Below are 12,692 nucleotides of genomic sequence, written 5' to 3'. Positions count from 1 at the left end.
AAGAGCCGTTTTACCTAAGATCACCACATATATAGAAATATACCCAACATCACTGACCATTAGAAAGATGAATATCAAAACCACAATGAGATATCATTTAACTCCCACTAGGATGGTCAAGGTTAAATATATATACATATATATATATTAAAATATATAAGTATATACGGTATTATAATGAACATATACAAAGCAAAAAGAACACAACACGATATTGGCAAGGATGTCGAGAAAATTATATTCCTTACCCATAGTGATAGAAATGGAAAATGGTACAGATATTGTGGAAAACAGTATGACAGTCCCTTTGAAAAAAGGCACAAAAGCTAAAAATAAATGCATGGGTTTGGATTTATGTATGGGAGGCTTGTCTCTAGGGGCCTCTCATAGTGTCTCATGCCAGAGCAAACTGTAGTCCTGAGCCATTGCCTGGCCTTGTCCGTGGGCTTCGGGCACTGAAGCGGGTTACACAGTGGGGAAAAAATAAATAAAAATAAATAAAACTTGCCTGTGACCTCCATCCCATGCCTCGGTGGACACTCCTAAGACTTGACGGCAGAGGCCGAAGCAGAGACTTGTGCAGCAGTGTTCACTGCAGTGCTGTTCACGATGATCGGAAGTGAGACTGCCCGTCGATAATGATGGATGGAGAAACGAGCCCCTGACGCTGTTGTCCTGAGACCATCTTTAACCACGTGACTCCTACATCCAATGGAATCCTCCTCGGCCACTAGAAGAAATGGACTCTCGTTACACGCGACAATGTGGATGGGGCTGACAGACTCTAGACATTAGGCTTAGTGAAATAAGTCAATCGCAAGAGAACAACTATTGTGTGATCTCATTTATATAAAAAGACAAGATAATGTACAGAGACCAAAATTTCTTAGTGGTTGCCAGGGGCAGACGGAAGGGGGCTGGGAGGAGGGGGATACGAAGTGGTGATGTAGACACTTTTTGTAATTGGCATCAATAAGCTGTACAGCTATAAAAAGTTGGATTGGCAAAAAGTGATGTGATAAACTTACAAAAGGACCAAAAACAGAGCTGCTGAAGCTCATGATAATATAAGCAAACTCTCGTCACATTCACTTTCTTGGTTTGGAGCTTTAGAGCCCTGGATTCATGAGACATCCCAGTTGATTGGCCTCAGAACCTGTGTCGTGCCTTTGCTTTTCCATCTGCCTCAGGCCTTACAAAGTCTCCAGCAGCCATTCCGACACAGCAATTGGTCTCCATTCGCCTGGGGCAACAGAGGAGAAAGGATGGGACCTATGCTAGTTACCTCCCTGAGACCAGAAGAACTCGATGGTGCCTCTAAAGTATTACTGAGCATTTTTATCAAAGATTCTTCAGACGAGTCCTGCGTGAAAGAGGGAAATGCAGAATAGAATTTCTAATGATCATGGACTCCAGACTTCTCGGAACCACAAAGGTAGATGAGCCCCTGACACTACTGCTTTGAGACCATTTTAAAACCACAACCCAAAATATCACTGAAAGTCTTCTTAAAACTAGCAATTATTTAGCTTAACTGTATATCATCGCACACCCCACACTTCACCTGCTCTTTGGTCATTAGTGTTCAGTATGTGAAATCTAGTCTCTAGATTCGGAAGGTATATACTCAAGGCCCTACTTTAGCGCTCATGAATTTATCATTTTCTTCAGTTCCCCACAGACTCTCTGATTTTGCCCTAATGACATTGAGCTTCTCTATTTTCTCTCTTCACAGACATCATTAATTTGATTCCTATTAATTCCACATATATAGTTGCTGTTTATGTTTTTGAGAAAAGGTATTTACAAGAGTAGTTTGTTCATCTTGAAGAATTCCATCGTGGGGTCTCCAGCATACTCTCTAATACCAAATCAGAGTTGCCAGTTATTGATATGTTATTGATATGCAGCAAAGTGAATTACATGATGTGCCCCTTCTAGCTAAATAGTCTTTTGGACTTCCACCAAATGACAGGGTAGGATTATGCAAATTTGGGATGTTTGTGGCCCACCAAAGGGACTGGGTTGTAAATAAGGTACATTGTACTTTTGGGGTGGGGTTCTAGGACACTATATAAGACTCTAATTTAGGGATTATTCGGTCTTGCTCTCTCAGAACTGTATCTCCTGATGCTTAACTGCACCCTGTTAATGTTCCTAAATACTACCAAAGGGTTGCAGCCTTCAATATGGATATACAACTCAATTTAAAGAAAGCAAAAATCCTCATAACTGAACCAATAGGTAACATCATGATAAAGGGAAGAAAGATGAACATTGTCAAGGATTTCATCTTGCTTGGGCCACAATCAGTGCTCACAGAAGCAGCAATCAAGAGATCAAGCGGAGCATTGCATTGGCTCAGTCTTTTGCATAAGACCTCTGTGAAGAGTTGAAAAGCACTGATGCTATTTGAGGAATAAGGAGCTCCTGACTCAGGTCATGGCGTTTCCAGTAGCCTCCTGTGCATGTGAAGGTAGACACTGAATAAGGAGAACAAGAGACACATGATGCATGGAACCATGGCGTGGACGAAGGGTTCTCTAAGGGCCGTGGCCTGCCCGAAGAACAAGCAGATGTCTCTTAGGAAACTCACAGCCACAGTGCTCCTTCGAAGAAGGATGGTAAGCATTTGTCTCACATACTTTGGACATGAATCAAGAGAGACCAGTCCCTAGAGAAGGAGGTCACGCTTGGTCAAGTGGAGGGACGGCAGGCGAACAAGAAGAGGCTCCTCCACAAGATGGACTTGCAGAGTGGCTGCAACAATGGGCTGCCAGCAGAACAAGTGTGAGCATGGTGACGGCCGGCAAGCAGTGCTGTTCCCTCGTCAGAACTGACTGGACAGCCACCACCACAACTCTCCTCATGATGGCCCTGACGGTGGGTTCTGTCTTTCAGTCTGTATGCTGGTTCCGATAAAGTATCAGACTCAGCAGAGAAGTCGTGAGTGCCTTGGGAGGGACAGTTGGTGTCAGACAGGGTTAAATGGTTGGAAGGTGGAGGCATGTTTGACCTCTGTCTCAGAAGAATCGGCCTCAGACTGATGCTGATGGCGATTTCCCTCCCGCCTCTTGTGAAGGTGGTCTGACATCCCCCCCACCCCCCCGCCCCCACAGAGTGGCTTCTCAGGGGGTGAACACTGCTGGGAGGACCCGCCACACAAGTGGGGCTTGGAAGAAGCGTAGCTATTGCTTACACATTTCTAGACTGGTCCTTATTCAAAGGACATATTCAAGACCTAATATGTTCGAAGTGCGGCCCCTAGAAAGGCTGCTTTGTGAAAATGACCAGGGTCGTGACAGTGGGGCTCCTTAGGCCACCATCAGTAGGAGTGATGGTCTCCACTCCAGGACCTCTCAGGCTCAATGGCTTCCAAACCCCCTGTGCACACTCAGAGGATTGCATCAGCACCCGTGCACACATCAGCTCTGCATTCTCACGACCTAACAACAAAGGCCTGCATCGAAGTCCCACAGTGACCCTGAGAGGCCTGGCCAGGGTCAGGGCAGTGTTTGGGGTTGTCTACCTGGGATGGGGGCAAGGTGTCCACATAGGTGCTTGCTGGCCCCTTGGGAGAAGTGGCGGTGACTGGCCTGCTGGGGAGATTGCTCACCCCCTGCGGTGCCATCTGCTGGACACACGCAGGTGTGCAGGGAAGACCTGCTGAGGGTGCAGGGGGTGCTATAGGCACCCTTGCCGCATGGAGGCCTGGGATTAGAAAGCTCTGACAGTTTGGGTGCTAATGCCCCTGAATCAGTGATGGGGGGCTGTAGATTTCCAGGCCCTCCAGAGCCACTGGACTGGCCTGGCCAGAGCACGGCCAGGAGCCGGGTCTCTACAAGGCTCCAGGCGTGTTGTAGTCCCCTTGAGACCACCTCTTGGTGACAGCCCTGCTGCCAAAGGTCACGGGTGAATCAATGTCATCGACTTTCAGAGCTGCATGAAACACAGGACCCAGCTCAGATCGCCAGTCTGGGCGCCGATGCAGGACAGGCATGCTGCAGCTGCACCCATTCCCCCAGTACCCTGCACTCACTCTGCGCTCAGACCCCAGCCCACAAAACTCCCATCCTACCACAGCAAAGCCTTCCACGTGAGTCATTTGATTTGCTGGCACTTTGGCATGACGATCACCCCGTGATTCCAAGGGCCTTGAGGGGGGCACTCATTTATCCTCAGGTTTAGGGAACGAGCAGATGCAGAGATGCCAAAGGACTTGCCAAGGTTCCTACAGCTGGTATGGGGCGAGCGCATGCCTGGGGCGGTGCCCTCTGCCCAGGGTCAGCAGCGGGTCAGAAACCCCATTCTCATCAGGGCAATGTGCTCTGTCTGGGGACTCCTGATAACTGGTAGTGTGCGTGGGCACTCTGGGATGCCACCATCGATGTGGGGTGGGGGAGTGCTAGTGGATGCTGGCACATGGTGGAGAGGGACAGGAACGACAGGGCCCACAGGGAACACTCTGGGACAGACAGACATGGCCTTGCTGCCCCGTGGCCTGGTCTCCTCACCGGAAGGGGTGCTCTGGCTCACTCAGGAGCAGCACACAGCACATCTGGCCAGGATCGGGATCAACTGGAGGGGACCTGGGGAAGGGATGGTGAGCCCCGCTGCTGGACCGCCAGAAGGGGCACCCCATAGCTGCTCCAAGAGCCTGCCCTCCACCACCTTCCAGCATCAACAGGCCAGTCTGCCATGGAGCTGTCCTTCCGCCTGAGCCAGCTCACCCTCAACGTGCAGGGAGGGAATGGCGGGGCGCGCAGTGCAGCTGTGCCAAGCTGACACACTGCAACATCACCTGACCCGGGCTTTTGTTTGCTTGCCGAGTTCAAGTTCCCTGTCTGGTATATCACCTATGGGTGTGCGGAGTGGGTTGGGGGGGACTGCTGTTCTCAACTGGGTTCCCTTGGCGGCCTCTTTACATTCTGACGGGAAAATGAGCACCACGCCTGGAACTCTGGGGAGGGAAGATGGCAGCATGTGGGAGCATGGGCGTGCTTGTATTCTTGGTGGGGGGTGAGAGAGAGAGAGACAGACTGGGTTTCTGGGCCAATGGGTCCGGCATGTGTGCCTTGCTAACAAACATACCTTTCAGTGCCAGGGCAGGGAAGAGGAGAGGAAGTAGAAGAGAAGGGAGAGACGGGAGAAAGGAGAGGAGAGGGGAAGGGAGGGAGGGGAGGGGAGGCGAGAGAGGGGAGAGGTCAGTAACATCACGAAGCTGCACATTCTGGGCAGTGAGGCCAGTGTGCTTTCCTCACCCACCAGATGCAGGTTTCAATCAATTCAATCAATGGGCCATGTTTGCTGGCCATAAAAATAGCCCAGAGGTTGCTGGTCAGGGGCTGCAAGATGGATGAGCAGTGGCCCCAGAGGTCTCAAAGGTCAAAGATGACGATCACCTTACAATGTAATCTGTGGCCAGCCCCAGCTCTTGGTCTGCCAGGCAGGGTGAAGGCTGCTGCCCATTTCCAGCTGCCTACCAAACCAGGCTGCTCTCAGTCCTGCCGTAGCCCAGCAGCCTGGCAAATGGCCTCCTGGCACACTGCTGCCCAGGACATCCCGGAGCGGGTGCGGTAGAGCAGGGCTACTGTCTCCCTCTGCCCCTCCTTCTCCTCGGAGTCCCCGGGGTGGGGATGGAAGCCATGAACACATTCAGCTGCCAACAGAAATATCAGGGGGCACCCCAGAAGAAGGGGCCAGTGGCCCACTGACCCCCAAATCAGCCATGACAAACCACATGGAAATCCCTTCCACTCTGAAACCCCAGGGTCACTGTGAGTTGGAATTGATCAGGTGGCAACTGGCGGCCCCTGTGTGTTAAGCAAACCCTCGCTTCCTCCAGCTCCAGCTCGGAGTGGCTGCCCCGGTTATTTCCATACACAGGGAAAGAGATCTTCGGTTTTCATTTGTAGCAGATGGAAAGGAGAATTTGAGATCATAGTATAGTAGCCAGCCCTTGGGGAGGGGTGAATGGTCTTCACTATTTTCTCTTTCCTCGTTATACTGAAGGACCCTCTCATTTCACTGGCCCTTCTCTGCCTCCCCGCATCAAGAACCCCCTCCAATTTCTTCTCCCAGATCCCTTCCCGCACCTGCCTGCTCTGGGGCAGCACCAGGCTGCGTCCTTGAGTCTCCCTGGAAGGCTCTTCTTCCGCTACTTCTATCCTCTCCTGGTCCTGGTCCTGTTGACTGTCAGATCCCTCCTGCTCGCTGGCCTGGTTCTTTTGGACCAACAGCTGAATAGTATTTGGGAAAGGGGTATGGATGGAAAACATCCAGAAGCACACTTACAAGTGGCACCCACAATATGGGGGCTCTGTCTTTCCCGTCTGGCTGTTGGCAGATTGGCGGTTGGTGTTGCAGACCCTCAATAGGCACCATGGACAGACAGAGGGACATCAACCTCCTTGCACAAATCACTGCCATTCCGGAAGCTAATGCTCCCGCGTGGACCGCAGACGCAGTCTTTCCCAAAAGCCAGGGAGCAAATAAATGATTACAGTTTAAAAATGAATCTATTTATTGATCGCCTTCTTTTACACTATTAATGCTAATTGTTTTTCATGGTGCATGCATTTGGGATTCATCAAAGTGAATTCTTAATGAATTTCCAAATGCAAAAATGATAGCTGGATCAGAAATAGAATCAGATCATTCCACCATTTTTCAGAGGCCTTCCTTCCGAAGTTGCCCTAGGAGTATGAGGTCATATCGCAGGAGCCCCGTGGTCCGAGTGCATGTGCATGTGTACAGGATGTGTGTGTGGCTCCTGGCATCTGGGTGCCAGGCGCTGGGCTAGGGCGTTTGTAAACATTATTTCGTTTGTGAGTCACAACAAGCAGCTCTGAGGTCACTTTCATAATTCCGACTTGATGTTGAAAGGCACTGTGGCCCAAAGAGGCCCACACGCCTATCCCTCGAGATAGCCCGAATCCTAGTCCTACTCCAGGGGACTCAACCTCCCCACCCTCAGTGTTGAGCGGGCGTCAACCCTGGCCCCAACAGCTTCTTTCCAAGAAAATGCCTAAGAATGCCTGTCGTGGGGGCATAGTGGGTACGAGGGTTGCTAGCAACAAGGTTCATCATTCAAAACCACCAGCCATTACACAGGAGAAAAGCGAGGTTTTCCTCCCCTGTAAAGAGTTACAGTCTCAGAAACCCACAGAGACGGTTCTACCCTGGCCTGTAGGGTCGTAATGAGTCAGAATCTTCTCAGTGGCAGTGTTTTGGGGGCTGTTTTTTTGAGTCCTTAGAAGACCTACAGAGGGACCTTCTCCCAGGTCTTCACAATCGCTTGTGCAGGGCTGCTATGAGTCTCGATGGCAGTGAGTTTGGTTTGGGCTCTTCCTGTCTAGGCGGCCCTAAGTAACACCATCTCCATTCTCGGGTGCTCGGATGGATGCACCACAAGGGGGTGGTTTGACCAAACAATTTCATTTTCTCACAGGGAGGGAGGTGCAATGGCTGAATCCAGGGTGGTCCTTGGGTGGGAAGGTCCTGGTCTCTCCAGCTTCTTCTCCTGAGCTCCTTGGTGATTTTCATGGGGTGTAGTGTTTCTCCCCGCATCTCTGCGGCTTCTCTGTGCCTTGTCTGGTCTCCTATTGTTTCAGCAGGCATGTACTCAAGGCACACCCTACTCTCACACTGACTCATGAACACAGTACATACAAGTCCGTTCCCAGATGCGGGCAGAACCACAGAAGAAACATTGATAACACATTTTGAGGGGACATAAGTCAATCCCTAGTAGTAACTAAGATTCACTGCCAACGAGTCGATGCCAGCTGACAGGGACCCTTCAAGACAGGGTGGAACTGTCCCTGCGGGTTTCTGAGACCCCTCTCTCTGCCCCGATCCTCCCTCCCTCCTTTCTCAGGATCCTATCCTTGCCCTCTCCTGTTCTTCTCTCTGTTCCTGGCCTCCCAGTCATTAGTCTCAGCTTTTGGTGCATAAACCATGTTTTCCTTATTTTCCCTTATAATAATAATGGTCATATAAACTATTTATCTTTTTAAGTGTGTTAGTCTGGGTTGATTAGAGAAACAAATTCAGAGACACTCATATATGTGTAAGAAATAGTTTTATATCAAAGAGCAATTGTATATTAAGAAAACATCCCAGTTCAGTCCTGACGGAGTCCAGCTCCGGGAGGGAAGGTTGAACTGGACACCTGAAGGAGGTGTGGAGTCGGCGAACACAGACGAGACAGACACGAGAGATGTTCTGGTGGAAGCAATCTCTGCTGAGTTCTTCCAAACAGCTTTATTTATACCATAAAGTTTTGCAGACCACTACCTAAAAACAATGCCTTATGATTAACTCCAAAATCACCCTTATTGTTTCCACTAAAACCTGATAAAAGACCATTATAAGGTCTGCACTTTTTTCTATCACTTTCTGTTCTCTTCCTGCTTCTTCATTTCTGCACTGCTTGTCTTATAAGTCACATACTATGCTTGATTGAGGTGTTCAGAAAATTTGGTTAGACTCATATCCTACTCGCCGCCCTATATTTTGTTCACAATGTTCCTTTTCTCTTTGACTAACTTAACACAATGAAACTACCTCATGTGCTACCTCAAAGCCTAATTAATATCTACAAGCAGAGTTAAATGCTTCTCAGAGTTAAATATTTTCCTTTACAAACTCTCCCTGGTAACTGTTCCATTGTCTACCCATGTCTCTGTTATTTTTTATACTCCTGAGGTGCTATGGGGAGCCAAACCGTCTGATTGTTTGCCAAAGACTTAATGTTTCCCCTTTTACATGTTTTCTATTAATGTTAACCATTCTGTCTCCTTCTATGTAAGCCCCTGTCCAAGGTAAAGGGGTGTCAGTTGGGGGAGGCAGTCTATAAGGTCCTCTATATCGGGGAGGCCAAAGAGTCTCCCACTACCTAATCTGAATGGAATCCAGGGTTTTTTGTGGATTCCATTTTCTCCTCTGACCTCAACTTTGGGGTTTCTTCCTCGCTCAATTCCCACATATCCTTCTCAGAATTCCCAAAGATGTCTCGCTGTCTAAGCATCTCCAATGCCTCAGTTAAGGAAAGCCCCATCACATAGAAGCAAGTTTTAGATCTGGTTTCATTCGTACTTCTCAAGAATGCCCTTGCATCCACTCCAGGTGCAATAAACATGACAATGCACAAAATTCTCAAGAATGGATTTAACAACAGCAAATATTTGAGCGATGTTGGAAACCGTCCCTGGGAAGCTCTGCTCTGCAGAAGCTCCTTCCACCAGTATGTAGCTTTGCTACAGAGCATGGCTGGGATGGCTCCCAACATCTCCCCCGTTTTTATTATTTCTCAAATGAAGCCTTTGGATTTCTGCCTGCACCGAGCGTAAACTGCGGAAGGTCAATCAGAAGACGACTGGAAGAAAAAGAACAAGAAGTATTATCAAAGCTGCAACTCCCAGGTTAACAAAAATTGATAACCAGGACTTTCTTGTAACATATCCAGTTATTTTTTCTAACAAAGATTTGGCTACTTCTGAAGCTGGTAGCACAGAGCTTCCAGAGTGACTGACGGCTTTTAGACTGGCGTGTAAAGAGGCTAGATCTAAAGAAATGTCTGAATGGTCCCATACTCCCAAAACACGACTCTTAACCTTTTCCCGTGGGACTTCTGATTCATTGTGTATTAAAGGAGTGACACAGCCCCATTTAAACTGTGAGTGACATCTAACCATCATTCTAGATTTTAGAGCCTGAATCTGATCACCCATCCGTACTGCTGCCTCTTCTAAGGCACTAACTCGTGTGTCAAGTTTTTGATCAATTTTCGCTTGTGTCATTAAGTCTATGGTAGCATTTTTGGTGAATTCATCAACATGTTCAGCAGGATGCACTTCTTGGACCAAAGCTGCAACAGAGGGGGTCAAGGAACCTATAAGAGCAAATAATGCTATAATACCTAAAATTCAAGAGGCAACAAATCTTCTTTTTCTTTGCAAAATATCTGACATTAACTGTAAGGCATGTAGTCCCATATCATCATACCAAGGGGTATCCACTTTTAAAGGCAACATAACATAAGGTGGTTGTTAAACAATAACAAAAGGAGTTATATTCAAACTAGAATAAATACAATTGGTTAAAACACAATTTTTACAATGAGTAACAAAGACCCCATTATCTTCAGATATTTCTAATGTGCCCAAATCACCAGGATGTAGAACAGCAAAGGGGGAGTGTACACAAGCTTGAAGCGCTCTGTATCTCTAGTCTTTTTTGGGTCTTTTTAGACCAGCAGGTTGGGTAGCCGTAAAGAGCCTCCACAAAGATGTTTGAACTACTGGACCACTGGAACTGAAAAAGGTCAAAATAGGAGAAACCCAGTCTGGGGTAAACCATCTGGCCAAAGGTTCAGGAGTGGGCAAATGAGCATCAGACCAATTAAATCTTGTACTCAGTTTGACTAAATCGCGGTAAGCGTCAGTGGGAGATGTAATGGAATCATCATATACATACAAATCTGTACCATTTAAAGGATGCTTTACTTCTTTTGTCTGATGTGGCTCCCACAATGGCACAATCATGCCATTTTGGAAATCCTGTTTTCCTATTGATAGCAAACCAACTATCATGGGCTTCTGGATAAGGGTCACACACAGGAATTTGATCAGAGGGAACGTAGAAGTCGTAATGAATTTAAAATCTGGAAACAAGGGAATTATAAGTGCTAACATCCAAAGATGTCTCTGCTTGGCTCTAATAACAGGGGAATCTGTGACCAGAGTTCTAATCCCCAGTGACACACAAGGCCCTGGAAGTGGTGTGTGAAGATGGGATCCGCATATGGGAGGCAGAGAACTATTACTCCTGTAGGTAACATTATATGAACTTTTAGGATTAAATAAAGGCACTTGAATGACCCCCCAGGAGGAAGGAATCTTTGTAAAAACCAGCACTTTGAGTGTTTCCCAGGTGACCGGGTGCAAAACAGGAGGTTCAGGTATGTATGACCAATAGGTTTCAGCTGCAACTAATCCTGAGAATAATACCTGGCACGTGAGAACTGCTAGCAAAGCAGTAAAAACAACCTCAGGGGCGGGTGCCCTTCCTTGTGGAGCAACAATGTCAAGTGCTTTGTTGCTGAGCTTCTTCAGTTGTCCCAGTTCGGGTGGGAAGACAGTGCAGGTGGAGGGGGCACAGCGGTGACGAATAGGCCCCTGCCCAGATTCTCCACGACCTGGCTGGAGAGACAGACGCTGGAAAGGAGAAACCAAGGAGGGACTGGCTCCCCCCGGTGAGGGGAGGAGATGACTAGCGCGCTGGAGCATTAGTCGGAGGAGCTGGACGCGGAGCGTGTTGGAATTCATCGGGAGAGGACTCAGTTGTTCCCTTATGGTTTCCAAGTAGCTGGTGACACTGCTGTGAGGCGGAGGAGGCGGCAGGCCTGACATGGGGGCGAATGAACCTGTCTGGAATCCACACAGCAGAGTCAGCACCTGTGGAAAGACGCAAGCACATCCTCGCCCACAAGTGAGTAAGTCGTCTGGGCCTTTCCAGGTCCCAGTTAATAAATCTTTCCATTTTACCAGTGGTTTAGGCTTAATGTCAGGGTGTGTATCCTTCTGAATTACAATTTAAATGATTTGTAACAAACATAGCAGGCTGTAAAATATGATGTGGAGAGTGATGTTTAAGCTCTCCTTCCTGCAAACGCTGGATTTGGTTTTTAAGTGTTTGATGAGCTCTTTCTACTATGGCCTGTCCTTGAGGGTTGTATGGAATTCCTGCAATAGGATTGATCCCAGAAGTGGAACAAAAGTTCTTAAAAGCATAGAGGTATAAGCAGGGCCAGTATCAGTTTTTATCTCTCTAGGCTGTCCCAAAATGGCAAAAGAGTAAAACAAGTGTTGAATTGCATCCTGAAATGCTTCTCCGGTACGGGCTGAGGCAACGACTGCGTGCGAGAAAGTCTCTATGCATACGTGTACAAAGGCAAGTTTACCAAAACTAGGGATGTGAGTAACGTCCATCTGCCTTATGTCATTAGGCATCAATCCTCGAGGACTGACTCCAGTTGGTAAGGTTGGAGCCTGAGTTGGGCACAGGGAACACTTTTTAACGATTTCTCGTGTGGCTTCTCTGGTTATGTGATGCTGTAATCTCAAAGCATTAGCATTTTGATGATGTAAAGCATGACACTTGGAGGCCTGTTCTATGGATAAAATCATGGGTCGTGTTCAGGCATCTGCTTGCCTATTCCCTGCATGTATAGGACCTGGCAGGTTACTGTGAGATCTAGCATGCCCTATAAAAAGTTGTAATTTACATTTGCTTATTAAATTTTGTAATTTAGTCAATAAATCAAATATAGTGGCTTTCTGGGGAGGAATGGATGCTGTCTCTATGAATGGAAACAATTTAACCCCATACTGCAAATCTGAATAAAGATTAAACAAAGTATTAAATAATGTTTCAAATACATATCTTACTGCCATAAGTTTGGCCTTTTGAGCGGACTTCTGGTTAGTAGAACATAAAGTCTTATGATCATCAATTATAACTGCAGCTGTGCCATTAGAGGATCCATCAGTGAAAACAAGGGACACTAGTGGAGTATCAAAAGGTTCCTTAGAGGATTTTTGAGGGCAGATTACAGGGTGTTCTTTTATAAAATGTAACAAAGGGTTGTTAGGTGAATGATATCTTATGATTCCTGTATATTCCACAAG

At 47.5% G+C, this 12,692-nt stretch overlaps 1 non-coding gene across 1 annotated transcript; it reads left to right on the top strand.

Moving 5' to 3' along the window:
• The first annotated feature begins 338 nt into the window (after window positions 1–338).
• LOC115871693 lies at window positions 339–475 on the top strand. Its single transcript, XR_004047417.1, has one exon. It is a non-coding gene; the product is annotated as a small nucleolar RNA SNORA42/SNORA80 family (small nucleolar RNA).
• Window positions 476–12,692: the final 12,217 nt, after the last annotated feature.

Source organism: Echinops telfairi, unplaced genomic scaffold (assembly GCF_000313985.2).
Source record: "Echinops telfairi isolate 266 unplaced genomic scaffold, ASM31398v2 ScPeMD7_7400;HRSCAF=8409, whole genome shotgun sequence".
NCBI classification, from domain to species: domain Eukaryota; kingdom Metazoa; phylum Chordata; class Mammalia; order Afrosoricida; family Tenrecidae; genus Echinops; species Echinops telfairi.
The sequence above is the reverse complement of the archived record's forward strand: the minus strand, read 5'-3'. Positions and strand labels throughout refer to the sequence as shown.